Here is an 18,426-nt window from a genome sequence, read left to right as displayed (position 1 = left end):
AAGAAAACAAAAAGCCACCAACACCACCACAACAAAAACCAAGTTTTTCTACTTCCCTGAGGACTGGCCGAGGACGGAAACAGCTTCACCGGGGGCTGAAGGTGTCGGGTGATTCTGGATCATCTTGCCGGGCGACCGGGTCTCTGTCCTGCCCTCATTGTCTACCACAGTCTGCCACTCCTCCACTGTCCCATCCGACTCAGTGATCTTGGGCACAGATGTGCTGTTGAAGCAGTAGTTGGGCGGGGGCTCCAGAACTGGGCCACGCCCTTCTAGGAAGCTGGGGCTCAAGATCATCGTCTTCTCTGGCTCTATATTGGGGCCCCATGTTAGCAAACCTCTGGAAAAGTCTCCGGCTTGGGGGGACAATGAGCTGGTTTCACATACAGGCAAGAGACTCAGGAAAGGAACTACAGATTTAGGAAACGCTCTCAATTAGTTTCAACAACAATGATGACAGAACAGCTAGGTGTGTCAGTTTATTTACGCGGAGTGGAGGAAATTAAGATTCATAATATGCTCCCAGGAACGAAGGACTTTGTCAAAGTGAAAGCAAAAGACAAGGCCTTGCTAGTGACGAGCCAAATGCTGGGGATTCCCCTGGCAATTTGAAAACCTTAGGTAAAAAGCATGAAGAGGATGAAAATGAACCAGAGAAACCCTTCCCGGCGAGGTAGCACGTCCTCTCCTGCTTCTGCCCACGGTCCTGGTTCTACTCATCCCACGTCTGCTCCTAGCTTTGGGGTCCTGAATGTCCAAGAACATCCATCTCATTAGGCTGAGTTGGATCATCAAGTTGCTTTGGGGCACACAAAGCTCCGAAAGTCTGAGTCCAGTCTTAAGACCGAACGGTTCTCTCCAAACACATGCACCAAACATGGAGACTGAGGCAGATGGAGAAAGAGACACAGAGAGGCACACGATCAGAGAGAAATCGATCAATCCCGCCTGGGAGAAGAAAGTTTAACTGTATCCTAGCCTGGAAGAGGCTAATTGTTTTAAATGTTTATTTATTTTTGAGAAAGCGCGAGCAAGGGCACGCACATGTGCACATGAACACGGATGGGGGATGGGCAGAGAGCAAGGGGGACAGAGGATCCAAAGCAGGCCCCGGGCTGACAGCAAAGAGGCTGATGCAGGGCTCCAACTCATGAACCATGAGACCGTGACCTGAGCTGAAGTCGGACGCTCAACTGACGGAGCCACCCAGGCACCCTGGAAGGGGCTACATTTTAACCAGGTCACCCATATGATCAGTCAACAAACAACACACTGACCATCTACCACAGGCGAGGCAGAGTTATCAGGCTCAGAGAAAGAAAAAGACAAAGTGCACACAACTGTTTGCTTCAAACAAGTCAGGAAGCTGCTCTGATTATTCCCTGCACAAAATGAGAGAGGTAACAGTGCTTCACTCCACAGGGCGATTAAGGATACAGATTTACAGAAACATAAAACAGTTCTACAGAATGATCCAGTTTTCATTCTGTCATGGTCACCAGAAGAGTCTGACTATATGACTCTACAGTAAGCAGGTGTCCTCCTTATTTATTTATTTTTTTATTTTAGAGAAAGACAAAGAAGAGTGCCAGCAGGAGAGAGAGGCAGAGGGAGAGAGAGAAAGAATCTTAAGCAGTCTCCACACTCGACACAGAGCCCGACGTGGGGCTCAATCCCACAACTCTGGCTGGGATCGTGACCTGAAATCAAGAGTCGGACCTCAACCAACTGAACCACCCAGGTGCCCCAGCAGGAGTCCTTCTGTGCACACAAATATTTTTACTCATTTACTGTTGCCCATTTGCTGGGTGGCTTTCAAACATTTTCACTGGAATCAAGGGAGGGCCATTTGGAAAATCATAAACAGACACAGAGCGTCTTAAGTCACCTTGCCTTGAATTTCTCAGGGATAAGATCATTGGGAAAGGGGGGTGGTGTAAAGGTCCTCTCTGCGATAAACTGCCCACAATCAAACACGTCCATGTGCAAGCCCCAGATGGTGGTCCCTCAGAAGGGCAACGAGGCCTCGTTTCTCTCTGTACCTCCCCAACTCTAGGGAAAACATCAACGTGCAAAAATCCAGATGAGGGGCATTCTGAGCTCATAAATCCAACCCAAGCGACGTCTAAAAGAAAGAAACCCTTTGTGCAGCTTTGTAATGGCAGAACAAGAGACCCCTGCCAAGACGCTCCCTTGAAGCCCTTGGGATTGTGAAACTTAAAACTCTGAGTACTTAAAACTCTGAGTAACTTCTGTTACTCTCCTATGCCTAGCTGTCTGATCAGGTCATGCCTGCCTCTAGGTCTTTGCTCAGCACAAGCAGAGGTTACGACAGCTGCCTTGGATCAGATCACCCATCTGGTCTGTTTATTACCTGTGTTATTCCCTTGAGCAAAGTACCACACCAATCCATGCCTCAGTTTTCCCATCTATAAAATGGGTTGGTATGAGGATTTAATTAGAATTCTCTTGATGACTGTAACAACTTGTTCTGGTATTATTATACATTGTTTGGGCTTCCCCCAGAAGCAGACACTGAGACAAAGGTCTCTGTGCAAGTAATTTATTTGGGAAGCCACACGTTTGGGATTTATGATAATTCATTTGGGAGGCAACTGACCAGGAGGCCAGTAGGGAAGCAAACCAGGGAAGGCAAAGCAGCCAAAGCTGTGTGCATTATCAAGCCAGCCATCACGATGGGTGCCTGGGGCTTAATCTCACTGGGAAGTCTGGGAGCTGGCGTAGATACGCCCCAGTGCTATCGCCCAAAGGGCTGAGAGTCTGCCTTACCTCACTGTCACTTGTGGCTCGTGATACCTGGCAAAGCAAGTGTCAGGGGCCAGAGAAAACACTCAGAGGCTAGTGTTTGAGTCCTAGCAGGTCCTGACAGCTAGAAGTCTGTCAGAATGGATGAAGGGGATGTAGGAAGGGCCCTCCTAGCATCACTCCCTGCTCCGCGACACATTTCCTTCTACTCCTCCCAACCCATTCAATTCCTCCTCAACTGCCAGCCCAGCTCTCCACCAGGCTCCTCATCGGCAGGCTCCCTGACCACAACACTGATGTCCCACAATGCTCTCTGAATGGATGGCCCACAACTGTCAGTAGGATTTCCCCAGACCCAGTTATCATATCCTCCAAGCTGCGTGTTTTCAGGGTGTCTTGGGGTTTGAGAGCACACACTCCAGTCTAAATTGGTCCCACTGACTGGCTTCAGCCGTGTGCTGTGTGACTTTATGCAAGGCAGCTAAACCAAGCCTTAGCTTCCCACTACGTAAAATAGAGTGGTAGTAATAATGGCTAAACGTAAAGATTAAATGACTTAAAACATCAAAGTGCTTAAACTAATGCCAAGCACACAGTCAACACTCCTTAAATCTTAGCTATTGTTTTAATGACTTCAATAGAAATACTCATTTTCTATTGATTGCTGGTTTTTCTAAAATAGAGGTCAAAAAGAAAAGTCAAATCACTGGCCAAAATTACACACACATATTACCAGTTCGTCTTTGGAAGTACGGCTCTCCAACCTTACGAGTGTGCTATTATCTGATAAAACTAATTCACAGATCAGGACCCACAACTGGAGGCCACGCTCGTGGCCTGACCCAGATCACAAACCTAGACCTCAGCCAGCCTGCACTTACAAGAAACGCCTTACTGTCAAGGAAACCTGACCACCACTAACGATCCTCCATTTTAGCTGCAGCTAGCTTATCTTACCCTAGAAAACAGAACACACCAGCCTCATCAGGATATCCCCGCCCCCTAGCCAATCATGCCCCGCTTCCACATTGCCTCTTGTAATGTCCTATCACATTCCGGCTTGCCCAAAATCCTCAAAGAAGAGTGTTCACTGCTTGTTAGGCACTGTACCTCCCAATCCACGGGTTGTTTCCCTTTAGATAAAGACACCAAACTCATTCCTAAATTCTTAGTTTTATTTCACGTATCCCATTCGATCCTCCAAACTTTATGAACAGGCACTGTTATTATTATTTCTCCATTTTATAGACAAGCAGAAATTTTAACCACGAGATAATCCGGCTCTAGTCTCTGTTATTAAAATGAAATGATGAGTCAGGTTTGTCTGCAGAAAAGCTGAGAGTTTTTAACTCTCAAGATAGTCTACACTTAGACTCCAGCAAATCATGGAAGTTACTATTTAAATAGTTCTAATAGTTACTACCTTCAGTGACCTCAGTTCCAAGCAAGCTAATTGCAGGGAAGCAGAATATGCCACCAATATATGCCACTTGGCATGAAGATTTTTTCTGAGCTGAAGGCAATTGAGAAGAAGCAAATACAAGTCCTTTGCCCTCTTCTATTTACCTAAGAGGTGGACATGAATTTGCAGGCATTCCCCTCCGTATCTTCAAGGAAACACAAAAGTTAATCTGGGACAACCTTTGATTGGACACCCATGAAATATACATAACAAACTTTGCTAATTAGCCCATATCTTCCATTAATTGCCCACATATTTGCCTCCTACAGAAACTTAAAGTCCTTTTCCTTTGTCTTGTCACTTCCCCACGAACGTGTTGTTCTTTTGTTAAAATGCTATATAAGCCCAAGTTCTAACCATCCCCCTGAGTTACTCATCTCTGTGTACTCCCAAATATGTACACAACACACATGCTAATAAACTTGTTTTGTTTTTCTCTTGCTGATCTGTCTTCTGTCAGTCTGGTTTACAGGGCTCCAACTGGAGAACCCAGGAGCATAGAAGGGAACAGAATTTTTTCCTCTCCTACAGGAATGAACTTGACTATGACTTTCAATATGAGCCTCTAAGATTTGGGGGTGACAGTCTGCCTTATATCTTCAGTTCTCTGACAGATCTATAAAATCTTGATTTTCAATTTGTTCAGCTTTTGTCCTGTTGTGAGGACAGGGATGACAATTTCCAAACTCTTTACATGTCAGAGCTGAAATAAGAAGTCACCTTTCAATAAAAGATATGATACTTGACCACCAAAAAAATTAGGAAGGACATAATCTCAGCATAAAGAATAGTCTTTCCCAAGAAAGGGCAGTTGATGACTTCCATTAAACATACCAAAATGTGTATGAATTTTGAAATTATTTCAAATATAGAAAATCTCACTACAGAAAACTTTTACTCTATCAAACCTAAGTGTTTTTGTTTTTTTAATTTTTTAAACATTTATTTATTTTTGAAAGAGAGAAAGGCAGAGCATGAGTGGGGGAAGAGCAGAGAGAGAGGGAGACACAGAATCTGAAGCAGGTCCCAGGCTCTGAGCTGTCAGCACAGAGCCCAACGTGGGGCTTGAACTCATGGACTGCAAGATCATGTGACCTGAGCTTAAGTCACACAACTGACTAAGCCACCCAGGCACCCCAAATCTAATTGTTTTCTTGATACAAGACAATTTGTTGATCTATATTTAAGAAAGTAATACAAAGTAACATTCAAATACCCCACTTCTTTTGGTAACTATCACAGTCATAGCCAACAAAAACAAAAAATCAATTTTAAAAATCCAGTTAAAGACAAAAAAGTAACAATAACCTAAATGTTGTTTTTTTTCTCACTGTGGAATATATATATGCTATACAAAGAGAGAACCAGAGAATCAAAAGTCTTTCACGCCTTCTCTGACTTTCTCCCACCAGTGCCAGGCACTTTGCTAGCTAGGACTCTGGAAAGTGTGGGTCTGCGGGGGAGGGGGGGGGGACGACAGGTGTGAAGTGCACCCTGGTTAGCATTCTGCCATCTCCCCCAGTCCTGTCCTACAAAGTAAGGTTTAATCTGACAAGCCACAGAAAGGCAAAAATATCTTTTCTACCTTTTAAGAATTGCTCGAATAAAGGAGCACTATCTCAACTCTTAGCCCTGTGTTTTACCAAATCTCCAAAATCATGGTCACATCATTCACTTTGCCTTTGAAGAATGACTTCTGCATAAATGCACCTTCATATTATTAGAAGACTTGACATCAGTCTCACCCAAGGGACTGTCACATAGGAATCATCTTCACATTATGGTAAAACATCATTCAAACTTACTGTTCCTTGTGCAAAATCCCATCAGAGCTAGAAGAGGCTTAATTTCTCCTAATAAATGGATATGCTTTTTCCTGCTGAGAACCACTTGGCCATTTAGTTGTTTCCTCCACCTTCACTCGTGTCTTGTGTCATTTCTGAACCCAGCCCGTTTTAAAAACAGGAAAATAATGTACAAGTATGTGCCAATATAGAAATGTTACATCAGTCCAAATCAGAGAAAACCTCCCTTGCACCTGGGTTTGAAAAACAGAAAGTGGAAAAAAGGAAAGATATTTTTAAGACAGGAAACAGCATGCATGTGCTGTTAGCGTAAATGCTCGAACTACATTAGAGAAGTAGAAGTTAATTAGCCTGGTCAGCTCCGCTACAGTGCTTGCTTTGTAACAAGCAAATGTGTTCAAATGCAATTAATATTCAGGGAACAACAGAACATAATGCAAATTTCGCATTTGATTACGTGCAATTTCATCCGCAAGAAGCATTAGGTGAAAGCAGAAAACTGCACCCAGCTGAAGAAAGCTACACAGAAATTCACCAAATGCACCCAATTACATACCTCAAACATCTACCACCTACCTGAGATCAGAGAGTATATTACGAGTTACACCATCACATCGGCAGTTACAACTTACCTTCCACTTCTGATAATCCTTCTACTACCACCTGACAATAATTCACTAGCTCCAATCCTCTGACAACCACTTTCACAAGCAAAGTTCAGGATTTTTTGAAGGCAAAGTACCATATTTATTGTAGTAGTTATGTATTTCTTAACCATTTAACACGTGTGACCATGCTACCATTTTATTAGGTTCCTTTTTTTTTTTTTTAACGTACAACTGACAAAGTTTTGTGAGTGTTTTGCTCCAGCCACCATTTGCACCATAAGCCCTGTGGTTTTTATTACATGATTTTGCACAGCATGAGGATTTGAGGAATGCCTGTGTCCCATTCTGGCATAGCTGACTATACCACCAGCATAAAGTGTGTGGGAGGGAGGTCAGCTAACCTAAGAAGTGCTGTTTGTCAGCCATTATTATTCACTTCCACTCCATGTTTTATTCTCACAATCCCATCCTTAAACCAACTCACCAAAGTTAGAGGCTCCCATCACTCAAAGATTTAAAATGCATGCCCTGACCTTCCTTGGACAAAGCAGAGTAAGGGGACAAATTCTCTCTCAACCTGTCAAATATGCCCTTACTTTTCCTCTTAATGTCTTCTCTACAAAAAGTTGTGCTGCCTTCCCTCACATGGAATTTAAAATCAAGATTCCTTTAATCTTGGCATTTGTTTACTTGATCCTATGTTCTTAATGTGCCAATGATTATCTCTGATTATAATTACTCAAGGACCACATTTGTGTTTGGCAAGATGCTTTTAGTAAGAGAGATCAGGATAATATCTAGTCCGAGTGTAGCAATTTCTGCAAAGAAGGGAAGAGTAAAAATAAGAACCCAGGATCAGATGCTCTGACAATACATGCAGCTCAGTGAAAAAAACTGCATTTACATGCGTCGTGCATGATGCACTTCTAGACAGCACACAAGGTCAAACGACTAACTGTCAGTTACAATAAGCTTCCAAACTTCTGGTCAATTACCTGGTTAATAACAAAAGACAAGGCTATGACATCATTATAGTTATAATTAATTTACACAGATCAGCTTCCAGTTAATCAAATACATCTTTAAAAGCATTTAATTATTTTTCACCTAGAAAGCAACACTCAGCTTTGTTAAATAAAAAGCAATCTTGCTGAATTCAACATGAAAGGCTGTCAGGCTACTCTCAGACATAAAGGACAAAAGGCTTCACAGGGCATACAGCTGCAACGTGGGAGCTGCTGCCGCATTCACAGCAAACAGAAGCACAAGGTGATGGCTGATATAACACATCTGAACAGTTTCTGAACATAACGAAGTTGTCAGGAAACAGGGTAAACAGGCTTTGGGAAAAGAAACGTCCCAATGCTTTTTGTCAAAAAGATATACGGGGCCAGCAATATAGACGTATGTAGTATAGGACAGTCCTTAAGGGCGTGGTCTTTGGTGAGAGCTCTACAATATGCCTTAGAAAATGTATTTGATCACCAGTTTCTCGCCTGTAAAAGGACATAATGCAGGCTCACTGGGTTTCATGAGGATTAAATGAGATTACGTATATCAAATCATAAATTGGGAAGTGACAGTGTTTTTAATCCATATAAACAAATAAAGACCTAAGATTAAAAATTTTAAATACCTTTCAAGTATTTTTATAACTGAGTAACCAATTAGCATTTTTCTTGGCTTTCTATGATCCACTGTTTAAACTACATCATATGATTCAAGTCCACGTACATTTTGAAAACAGTATGATGGGGTACGTGGTAGGCACATCAAAGTAGGAACTATTTTTTAATTAAAATAAATTTTATAACAAAGTCTCAAACCAGAGTTCCCGTCAACATGATCTGATACCTTGAGAATTTAATGAGTCTTTCCAAAAAAAAATTTCAATATGTCAGATGGCAAAATTTTTATTTTCTTTGCTCCTTTTTAGAGTGTTATAGTCTTAACAGAAAGGATTATATTATCTTTATACATGAAAAAAATGAAACCACTGGATTTTCTATATAATCTTGACTTTTGCTCCATGGTGAGGGGAAATTAGTGCCAACTCCAATTGTGATCCTTCACCACTTATGATTTCCAGTATCAATCATAAGTCGGTCCCTTCTCTCACAGACTACACGTCTTAGTGTAATGAGGGCTCATTAAAGTTCTCCGACTGACAGCCCTTCAGACGTAGGTCCTTAACCCGGAGACACATGCAGAGCTGCAATACTCCCCATCACTCCCTTCTAGAGGATTCAAGTAAATTCCATGCTTACCTTTGCTCTGTGCCAGATTTGTTTATCTGCCTAAAGTCCATGAAAAAGTGCTCGCCATCCCCCCATTTAATCTCTGTGTAAGAACTGGTAATGAATTATTCATGTAACTGAAATCCTCCCAGCACAGGAACAAGTCAAGGGGGAGAGGAGCACGCCTGACTTGAGAGATGCTGTTTATGTGCCCACAAAGCACATGGGACGGCCACTAAGCAGCAGGTGGTGGGGTCGGCTTGGAGCTTTGGCCTGCCAGACAGCATCAATACTTCATTCTTTCAGGAACAGGAAGTTGCCTCCCAGCCTTACCGGATGTGGTCCTGGTGGGGACGGAGCAGGGGGGTGTCAAGTTTTCCTTTCCCACACTGATTCAAGGGTGATGGTGACCAGAGTTGGAATAATAACTCTCTCCCTGGAATCTAAAACCTGTGCAGAGATACAAAGACCAACAACACCTGGAACTGATATTCGGAGCCTTAACCTAAAGATATCCTTCAAGTCCACTGAGTCTACCTAAACCTTGAGAGCTCACCTGGCTACTCTCCTTTACCAAGGCTTGGTTGTTTGGTTTTCTGTTGATTCTCTGAGCTACCCATTGACTTCCAACAAATCTCTTGTTTTCGAATAAGCTATCTGGATACCATAGTTAACTCACTTTCTGTTGTTTGCAAAGAACACTCCCCAAAACGCTACATTTGCCAAGGGCTGGCAAGCAGACCCTAGTCTCATTCAAGCATCACCAGCTCTCATCTCCTGGTACCTCACTCGAGTCCGTGGGAGAACCAAAACATGATGCATATAGAAGCAGTATCTCAAAGGTCTGTTCCAGCCATGCTATTCCTAGAGAGAGAAGAGCACAGCTGGCTAAGGACATGAGAACAAGAGCAACTTCTGCATAAATAAGGCAAAGTCCTCTCAAAGTCATCTACTAAGTGTCTAAACTTGGACACTGGTTGGGGCAGCTGGGTGGCTCAGTCGGTGAGCGTCCGACTTTAGCTCAGGTCATGATCTCACGGTTCATGAGTTTGAGCCCCACATCAAGCTCTGTGCTGACAGCTCAGAGCCTGGAGCCTGCTTTGGATTCTGTGTCTCCCTCTCTCTCTGCTCCTCCCCCACTCACCCTCTGTCTCTCTTTCAAAAATAAATAAACTTAAACTGGGACCCTGGATGAAGAATGTAATCACAAAAGGAAAAATGGATGATCTAAAATTTGTCTTCTAATTATACAAGGTTGATGATTTTAAAGAATATATCTAATTATTGATTTTCAACCTATACTCCCTGCCTTTCTTCTTCACTGAAAATAAGACTAGTTTGTCCATTTAATAAAACGTTACCACTTGATGAAAACTTCTGACTAGGACTTTGGGACAACGAATCATTTAGATTCATCAACAAAACGAAAAAAAAAAAACAAAGGAAAGAGGAAGGAGAAAAGGAAGGAAGGAGGAAGGAAGAAAAGATGAAGGAAGGGAGGAAGGAAGGAAGGAAAAATGGAAGGAAGGAAGGAACTGAATAAGAGGCTTCTTCAACCTGAGAGCCTTTAGAAAGGATCATGGGAGTATCCTGCATGCTCTTCTGTGGCTTTACCTGTGTTTCACCATTATGTAATTCATTAATAGACATTAGTCATCACATTTCTCTAATTGTGAGCCCAAAGAAGAAAACCAATGAATGTGGAACTATAGCAGTAAAAGCATTGAGTATATAATTTTATATCTCACTGTCTGTATCATTTAATAAATATCTGAGAATTAGTGTCCTTTCAGGCAACCAGTCTAGAGAGCAGACATACAAACAGTGACACTACAGTGCGATAAAGAATGAAAATATGAATGCATATAAATGTGCACAGAATGTTTAGAAAAGAGCAAAAATAAGTTTTAAGGATTTGTATGGGGTGTGGGGGAAGGAAAGAAAGAAAATACTGGGCAGGCACTATCCCGTGGGCAATGGGGAGGGAGATGAAATGATCCATGAAACTCATCATCAAAAGCAGGAGAGTCATCTCTCTCTCTCTCTCTCTCTCTCTCTCTCTCTCTCTCTCTCTCTCTCTCTCTCACACACACACACACACACACACATACACACACACACACACAGGATTTAAGTCATCACTTGGCAGACATAATAGCTACAAGCTAAAAATCTGGAAAGCCAAAAAGTCCCTCTTTGATACAAAATTAACATACCTTGAAAGAAACAAGGAAATATTGAATACTTTGGTACGAAGGAAGAGACTACATGGGCAGTAGGCACAGTATTTATTCCTACATTTGCTCAAAGTTGGAATCAAACTGACTCATTACAACCATGACTGTGAATTGCTGGTATCTGTAACATAAAAAAATGTAGCAAAGTTTCTTTCAGTGTTGCCCAAGAGACTCCATCAAGGAAAAAAAAAACCTAAAATTAGGAGGAGCTGCCATCACACATTGACTGACACAAGCACGTACACACACCCCTATATATTATTTATATAAAGTTGAAGTCATTGTAATATGTATATAAATTTCATTCATAACTATCCTGATACTGTGACTTTGGATTAAAAATGCATAAGCAAGTTTACACCATGCAGAAACAGCTGTTGGTATAATGAGAACATTCCTGGAGCTGAAGCCAGATTTGGGGTCAAATATGGATGCCATTGTTTACTAGTGTGTGGCCTTGGGCAAATCATATAATCAATCCTGCTGAGCGTCTGCTTCTTTATCCATAGATGAGAAAAATTCCACTTACTTACTGGAGTCATTGTGAAGAATAAATGAGATAGCATATTATGTGAAAGCACGTAGCACACTCCCAAAGTTTGTTTTCCAATCTCCCTTCCTCTCCATAAAGTAATGAGCCTTTCCCCCCATGGGACTAGACTTTATTGCTTTATAATTATGATGTGCATGTAACAATGTCCAAGAAACTAGATGGTAAAATAACACCAACACACAAACCTGAATGCACACCATTGTTCGTTGACTATCATCTAGATCCCAAAGGGCTCTTATACGGCTCTTGTACGCTATCTATCGCTTCCCAGAAATTTGACACATTTTCTTTTCTGAATACAGCCAAAATTATCCCACAGGCTTTGAAATATTGCCATCATGATGTTGCACAGAGCAGCTGGCTGATTGAAAGTGACTCCCCCTCCCCCACACTCCAGCTGTCACCAGGAAACCCTCCTCAATGTGTGAAAAAAGACAATGTGATATTACTACCGCTCCTATTAATAACAATCTGACAAATACTCAGCATTTGAGATTATTTTTCTTATGAAAGCTCACTATTAACTAAAAATTAACTCCTTAAGAAAAACCCTTTACCATATAAATTGCAAACCAGCTGCTTTCATACAACAAAAAACAGAGGGACTGTAAACACAAGTAATGTATTTCCACTGACTTCTTGTTTCTTTTTCCTCAAGTCATCTGTAATGCTAAACAACAGCCAGTTAAAATATTAAATAGCTTTAACAGTGATACAGCTGTCATGGCGTAGAGGGCTCAAAAAAATAAAATAAAAACTGAGAGGACTTCTCAAAACGTGTGCATAGACTCCTATTTTGTAAAGTACGGGCCAGACTGGAGGCTGGATGCTTTCTCTTTTTTTAACAGCCACTTGCTCCTGTGCATGAGAAGTCATACACACATCTGACACGGCTGAAAACCCTGGGAGCTGTCTTCAGAACAAGTTTGTGAATCTCACTCACAATAATTCTTACTGCAAGGACTTCTTAGAGAGAACTCATCTGTTGAGGATTTCTATCCCACAGATGAAGAGTTTCACACCCAATGTCCTGGATTCCAGGGTTCCAGCGACATGCCTCAGAATGTCACCGCAAAAGATTCAAGATGAGCACCAGCAGGCAGAACTGTGCCCTTCAACCTCTCTTAAAGCCTCTCAGCTCCTGAGCTCTTCAGGTAAGATTCAGCTAAAGAGGGTTGCCTCCTAAAAACAAAACAAAACAAAAACAAAAACAAAAACAAAAAACAAAAACAAAATCTAAAGACCACTGCTTACATGATTAGAAATACAGCATAAAAGGGAATCTATCTCTTTAAAGCATCATTTCTTTTAAATGGTTTATAAAAAGAATGTTTACACATACATGCATGTATCTAACTTTACATAAATGTACCACCGTTAGATTACTTATCCCCACCTCCATATTATAATACATTGCCAAGTAAGCAAAATTATCACCTGCTCTGGCTCCTTTCAAGTATTTTCCACGCTCACATAGTCATATGTAATATATAGACAAAAATACACGGTATTATTACTTTTTTAAAAATGATACATAATGTATAATGCGTTTTCAGTGCTGTCCCATCTCCTGGAACATCCTGTCCCTTCTCTAGCTGACTGTCCTGGTTAACTAACTGAAGATACTTAAATATTAATCAATGGACCTCAAGCTCAATGGACCTTGAAGTTCCAATAAACACCCAAAACAATTTATGGAAGTTGCTCTGTTGTGGTGATCAAACTGAAGATAGTGTTTTTCTACCAGGTTTTAGAGTTTTCACCTTTTTCACGTTTGCCTTCTCCCACTCATAATAATGTGAAAGCTTTGACTCTTCACTTCAGGATTTTACCATTTGAAAAGAAAAGCAGTACAGTTAGCTAATAACAAAAATTTATTTATTAAGATGGCATGAGGAAATAAGGTAAGTTTGGGGGTGATAACTATCTTTTTCTCCCCTGTCCCAACATGCAGCATTTATTGAACCTCTATGCCTTCACGTTTTGCACTTTATTTCATTTAATGCAAAGTCCTGAGGTAGGTACGGACCATGATTTCTACTTTATAAAAAAGGAAATTAAGAGATGTTAATTTGTCTAAAGAACTCAGTTAAGTAGCAGAGGCAAAGTTCAAAGCAGGTTCGACGTGACCAAAACCACTACTATGAGTCTGCTGCTCTAATACAGAGAAGTAGAAAATGTGGGGGCCATTGAAAACTGAATGTTTCATGATGGGACAGTGTTAATTTAGCGGTGGTATTAACAAAATTATTTGTAGAAGCTGATATCCAAAGTGACTCATGTTTATCTGAAAACTCTGACACACAGTATCTAGGAGCCATGGTGTGGTTCGGGAGCAGTGTGCTCTAATCAAAGTGACATGTTGTGTATGCCATGGTGAGTCAGTGACACTCCTCAACACTGGAATGAGTTTAGGTTTTATGGCAACTGCCTCAAATCCTAAATATCGCCACCCGCCCCCCCCCAACACTGGCCCGCTGAAAAGGGAAGAATTGTAGGTTACTGCAACTGACAATCTGGGGAAAAAAAAAACCCCAGCAGGCGAAAGGCACACTTAACCTTGGTCCCACAGTGCTTCCAGAATAGAGGTACAGGGGGTGGTTAGTACGAGGTCTCTGCTGGTGGAGCTATGTGCCACGTGGGAAAGAAAGATAAGCACAGAAACATCTTCTGCTTGTAAGTCATTAACACCTCTCATCTCCATAGCTAAGGCTTACTCTGGGTATCCACCCTACTTCTTTACCAAGTTCTGGGTCAAAAGAAGGTATAATTAAGCTGAAAACACCAAAATCCATTCCTTAACACAATTAGTTATGTCATTCTTAAGAATACTCAGTCCCGGGGCACCTGCTTGGTTCAGGGGGTACAGCGTGTGACTCTTGATCTCAGAGTAGTGAGTTCAAGGCCCACACTGGGCAGGACATCTACTTTTAAAAAAACAAAAAACAAGAAACAAAAAACTACTACAGCCCCAGTAGTGTGGGTATTAGCACGTACTGCTATAACCTTCAACTAAATATCCTGCATCCAACGATCTTAATTATATAGACTATTACTAGGATCCAGAAATAAACAAAATGCCCTGTAAGCTGTGGTCACAATAGTCAGGCACTGCAATTCACAATTAACCCCATGAAAATACTTCCAGCACAATCTATGTGTGTATTTAACTTATACAATTTTTTTTTGTAATCTTTAATGTTTATTTGAGAGAGAGAGAACGAGAGACAGTGCAAGCGGGGAAGGGGCAGAGAAAGAAGGACGCACAGAATCTGAAGCAGGCTCTGAGCTGGAGCTGGCAAGCTGTCAGTGCAGAACCAGATGAGGGGTTCAAACTCACAAACCGTGAGATCATGACCTGTGCCGAAGTCAGATGCTTAACCGAGTTACCCAGGCGCCTCAAACTTCATGCAGTTCGAAGGAGCTATTAAACAGCATCTCATCTTTGAGTGTTTTCTATGTGTGTTAGTGTTAAACACTTTCCCTGACTTTTCTTTTTCTTTTTTAATGTTTATTTAGTTTTGAGAAAGAGAGAGAACGAGTGGGGGGGGGGAGAGAGGGAGAGAGGGAGGGAGGGAGGGAGGAAGGGAGGGAGGGAGGGGGAGAGGGAGAGGGAGGGAGAGGGAGAGAGAGAGAGAGAGAGAGAGAGAGAGAGAGAGAGAGAGAGAGAGAGAAACACAGAATCTGAAGCAGGCTCCAGGCTCTGAGCTGTCAATACAATGCCCTCCTGGGCTCACACCCACAAACCATGAGATCATGACCTGAGCGAAGTCAGAGGCTTACCCAAGTGAACCACCCAGGGGTCTCAAACACTTTCCCTGCATTTTCACACTGAATACTCACAGCCCTGTGAAGAAGCCTCTAAGTAACTTGTCCAAGATCTTACACCTAGGAAAGGCTTCACCTGGATTCCAAGTACGTTCTGTGACTTCACAAGAGCAACTCTTTATCATGACAGCAATACTTAACAACGTAAGCACCCAGGTACATTGGGATCCACTGGAAAGCATGTTAGAATAGATTTCTGATTGAAGCCTGAGATAAGATCCCAAAATTTGCATTTCCAACAAGTTCCCATGTGATGCTGCTGCTAGTAGTCCGGGGACAATTAGGAACTCAATGTACCGTTATTCTTTGTAAAATTACTTGCTTCCCCAAGCTGCCGTGTCAGCAGCAAATTATAAGTCTTTACAGTTTATTGGAACTGGGAAAAAAAAAAAAAAGAAATGTGGGACTTAAGACTTTTAAGAAGTAATTGCAGAGAACTAAAAGAGGCAAAGTACAGCTGTCACTGAATGTCCTGCAAAGAGACCTACACAACGCGATGATTAAGTCATCACTATACAGTAATTCCTAATAAGCAATCCTGAGTCCTCAAAAGTTATTGCTTAGTTTGGACAAAAGAAAGCATGTGATCCATTTTTGGACAGGTTTTTAAAGTGTGACGAGAAAAAGGGTTACATTCACAGGCGGATTTCCTATCCCCTATTAAGAGAAACACCACTTTTTAGGTTAGGGTTGTGTCGGCCACACACTTGCTGGGAGAAACGAAGTTATTCTCCCAGCACCTGAAACTGCAAGTTGTTGCTGATGATGCAACGTCACTTTAAACTTCCTGCTTTCGAAAGGACGCTTTTAAAACCCCCACAGAGCCCAGCCCATCCATCCTCCGAGCACATCCTTGCCAGGGCAGTCGTCACCAGCATCAGACAGGGTGCAGACGACGGGACCCTCCCCCCCACCCCCAACCCGGTTGACTCGGTAGACTCGCGACGGGAAGCACCCTTCCGCCTCTGGGACTTGCCCAGGGTGCTCAGAATGCGGAAGCGCGCCTCCAACCCGAACCCCCCCCCCGCTCCCCGGCCCGGCCCGGGGAAAGCGCCGACTGGAGGCGCCCGGCACCCGCTCCCAACCCGGCGCCACGACCCTGGGAAAGGGCGAAGCGACACCAGGCAGAACCAGCGACGCGAGGGGGGCCAAACAGCCGCGGAAACTCACGCTCTCTACGGCCCGCCTGCGTCCCCACGTCTTGGCGCGCGTGTACGTCATCACGCACGGGCGCCAGAACACTCCGGGTGCCCGGGACCCACAGGGCGGGGAGAAGGGAGCGTGGGCGACCTCGCGCCGCGGCTTGCACAGCAGAGCGGGAGGGGCGGGGCTGGGGTGGGGAGGGTCGTAAAGCGGGGCGGACAGCCTCCCTCTGCGCATGCTCAGTTGCGCGCCTCCGCGCTCTTCGCCGCCCCGGGATGGACGTGCGCTCCGTGTGCGGTGGCAGTGGCTTGGGGCAGGTTTCGAGGGCCTCGCTGGAGAGGGTCCGCTGCTGAGCGCAGTGGGGGTGGGGGTGGGGGACTTGTATCCCGGCCCCATCCTCCCAGCACCGAGTAAAACGTGGATGATCTTCCTTGGGACCGTAACTGTTGGTCGCCCACCGCGCGTAAAGCAGAGGAGCGGCCTGCTTTCGAGGGACCGGACGTGGGGGACCCCCGGCGAGGGGGCCAGGTGGCGGCTGAGAAACTGGTCTTCTGGGGTCCCATCCGTACCGCGAGGTCCTGCTGCTGCGTGGAGGAGTCGGACCCTGCCCGTGAAGTGCTGGTGGGAGAGACAGAAACTCCCACCTTCGTTGAGTTAGCGGCACACCGCACCAGAGCGTCCGTGTCTGGTGGACCCCGTGGTTACTAAGTAGGCCACCAAAACAAGGCCCTGGGGGTGCTGCCCACTCCCCAAGCTTAGCCCGGAGCTCGCATTTCTTAGTCTGTTTGTCCATTGAGGGGCTTCTGGTGTTAGGTATTTCGATGGAGGTCTCCTATGAAGCCGTTTTAGGAATTATGCTTCTATCCCAGAACAAGTGTTAGATTCAGTTGTAAGAGTTAAGTTCAATGTAGTAATGTTGTATTTCTTTTCTGCAATACCAAGAGGCTGGCCTACTCTTTGGTATGGAACTTTCTAGTAACTAAGGGGAAGACCTGCCTTCCAAAGGCAGGTGGTGGTATGCTGGGCTGTACTTATTGGAAGTTGTGGCAGCTGTGTGTAGCGAGTCTTGTCTTTTGTTACTGTTTGTTGCAAGGACTCTTCGTGGAACTGTTCATTTTGGAGTTTGAAATTTAAATGAAAATTTGGCTCATGTTCAGAGGAATATAACAGACTTTCAAGTGACAGGGAAGATTCTTAGGAAATTCCAAGTATGTATTCTTTGAGCCTTACAAGTCATGCCTTTCTTCTAAAAACAATACGCTGATCAGAAAGTCTGACTGATGGAAACTGCATTCCTAGAACGTCAACTGAAGGGGGGGTGGGAAGTAGATGAATCGCCTATAGGAGAATTTTATATACTTCTCTAGAAAAAAGATAAACGTAATTATTCAGAAAGAAGGGGTCTTCATTTATCTTTCTGATCCATGATCATACGCATTAATTCAATTCATACTAATCCTGTCTTCTGTTCTCTAACACCCTTTATACCTTTCTGTAATCGCATCATTTTTCTTGTTGTTATCTTAATACGTCAGATACAGAAGTAATTTTAAGGGAGCCACAAGTCAAGAAGTCTCAATACAGTAATCTCAAAAATGTCATTTATAAGGATTTAGAGTATACGTAGGCAATTATATTCCATTTTAAATATTACTGGTGAAAAAACGTAATAGACATTTAAGAGGACAGAAAAAGTCTGCCTTTTTAAAAATGACCTTTTTTTTTTGGTCCTATGGTTCATTAAACAGCCTGCAACTTTAAGTTGTATTGAAATCAGCAAATTGTAT

General features: G+C 43.1%; 1 protein-coding gene across 10 annotated transcripts in view; it reads right to left on the bottom strand.

The window, feature by feature from the left end:
- RHBDD1 (rhomboid domain containing 1) overlaps positions 1-16,816 on the bottom strand; it is a 133,042-nt gene extending 116,226 nt beyond the window's left edge. For 4 of the 10 annotated variants that reach the window (XM_053215874.1, XM_053215877.1, XM_053215878.1 and 1 more), the window contains exon 1: positions 16,667-16,815. The gene's annotated coding sequence lies outside the window, so the exon portion shown is untranslated. Of the gene's footprint in view, positions 1-6,033; positions 6,267-11,094; positions 11,237-12,611; positions 12,851-16,666 lie in introns of those variants that run through there. The other 6 variants (XR_008295588.1, XR_008295589.1, XM_027049002.2 and 3 more) reach the window with 4 other exon arrangements.
- Between the last annotated feature and the right edge of the window lie 1,610 nt (positions 16,817-18,426).

The sequence above is a fragment of the Acinonyx jubatus genome, chromosome C1 (genome assembly GCF_027475565.1).
Source record: "Acinonyx jubatus isolate Ajub_Pintada_27869175 chromosome C1, VMU_Ajub_asm_v1.0, whole genome shotgun sequence".
In the NCBI taxonomy this organism is placed as follows: Eukaryota; Metazoa; Chordata; class Mammalia; order Carnivora; family Felidae; genus Acinonyx; species Acinonyx jubatus.
Note: the sequence above shows the minus strand (reverse complement) of the source record. Positions and strands in the feature narration are given on the sequence as shown.